This window comes from Hipposideros armiger, unplaced genomic scaffold (genome assembly GCF_001890085.2).
Source record: "Hipposideros armiger isolate ML-2016 unplaced genomic scaffold, ASM189008v1 scaffold_179, whole genome shotgun sequence".
Lineage (NCBI taxonomy): Eukaryota > Metazoa > Chordata > Mammalia > Chiroptera > Hipposideridae > Hipposideros > Hipposideros armiger.
In genome coordinates, this window is record NW_017731529.1 from 1,586,827 (window position 1) to 1,588,961 (window position 2,135).

Here is a 2,135-nt window from a genome sequence, read left to right on the forward strand (position 1 = left end):
AAAAAAATGCCAGCATTCTATGAAGATGGTGGACTGCTGTCTAAAACCCATCCCCCCATCATAACCGTTTTTTAAGTGTACAGTTCAGTAAAGTATACTCTCATTTTTGTACTACATATTCCCAGAACTTTTTCATCTTGCAAAACTGAAACTCTGTACCCATTAAACAACTTTCTATCTTCCCCTTTCCCCATTTCTGGTACCTTTCTAGTTTCCGTTTCTATGAATTTGCAGCAGTCTTATCTTTTTTTTAGCTCAGCTTTTATTCCTCAGCACCTACTGTAGTCATGCCCCACAAATATTCAAGTAAATGAATGAATCTGTAATTGAACTATCCAGAAATAAACAAACAAAAAGAGGTCATAACCTCATTTTTACTAAGAAATCAATAACCTCCAAAGAGCTAAAATCTATTGAACATTTCCTATGGACCAGGCACTTTACACTAATTCTGAACTTGACCCCTACAGTCATTTCCCAACACAGAAGCCGGGCTGATCCTTTTAAACATGTCAGATGATGTCACACCTCTCCTCAAAGCCCTGCAATGGCTCCCTACTATACTAAGATTAAAGTGAAAGTCTTCACAGTGGCTGTAAGGCCTTATCCTACCTGGACCTCCTTACTTTTCTTATCTTTTTTCTGCTTTCCATCTCTGTCCCTTCACTCCAGCCACACTGTATCTTTGCAGTTTTTTAAACATTCCAGCAACATTCACCATTGGGCCATTGTACTTGCTGCTCTTTCTACCTGGAACATTCTTGTCTTAATATCCATACTGCTCGTACCCTCACTTCCATCAGACGGTTGTTTAAGCATCACCTTACCAGTGACGTGATCCCTGACTACCCTGTGGAAAAGGCCAGCATGTCTCACCCTCACTCTGGTTCTCCCCAATGACTTCCCTTAATTTTGTCCAGTTGTCACCATGTGACCCAACACATATTTCCTCATATATTTTGTTTGCTTTCAATTTCCCTCTACATAATGGAAGCTACTTTTGTCTGCCTTATTCACTCCTATATTCCAACACCCAGAACTATGCCTGACACATAATAGGTGCTTGATAAACATTAGCTAAAAATTAATAGTGACAGCAGGTCAATGGTTGCCTTGGACTGGTGAGTCAGGAGAATTGACTAGGAAGGAGTACAGGAACTTTTTCTATATCTCGATTATGTGTATGATTACACAGGTACATAAATTTGTTAAAACTCGTGTGTATATATATATATATATATGTAAATGGGTGCATTATACTGTATATGAGTTATACCTCAATACAGGGAATTTTTTTAAACCAGCAATTTGCTTAAGGTCTCACCATTTGCAAAGTAGTACAGGTATAATTCAAACCCGGGTGTGTCTGATTCCAAAGTCCATCAACCTTTTATGAGGTTATGCTACTTCCCTTAACCTCTGCCCTACCTAATTTCCACAGCTGGTGCCACTAAGCTCTTCACCAGAAAGCTCATTCTCACTTGTTTTCATATTTATACATCTCTGAAACAAGCAATACGTTTTTGGTTCTGTCTCTCCCACATTTGTAAGACCTTGGGAGCATGAATCATATAGATGGCTGGAATGCATTTGTTTCCCTCTGGGAGAAATGGTGTATATATATATATATATATATATATATATAAAACCACAGTCTATTTCCTAGGACAAGAGTCATTACCTCTCAGAGGCTCAGATTCCAAAACTAAAATCAGATACTCGACAGATACTCAATGATACTTCACTGGCATGATGGTCATTTTTGTCAACTTGGCTAAGGCTATCCAGAACTAAGTTCTTCAGTCGAGCACTAACGTAGGAGTTATGTTAAGGCATTTTGTAGATGTGACGAACACCTACAATCAGTTAACTCTAAGGAAAGGACATTATCCTTTATAACCTGGCTGAGCCTGACGCAATCAGTTGAAAGTTCTAAGAACAGAACTGAGGTTTCCCCAAGGAAGAAATTCTCTCTGTGGGCTGAAGTGTCCACTCCTTCCTGAGAGCTTCCAACCTGCCTTTCAGGCCCTTTGATGGCCTGCCCTGTGGATTCCAGATTTGCCTCCCTAGCCCCCAAATTATATAAGCCAATTCCTTTCAATAAATCTGTGTGTGTGTGTGTGTGTGTGTGTGTG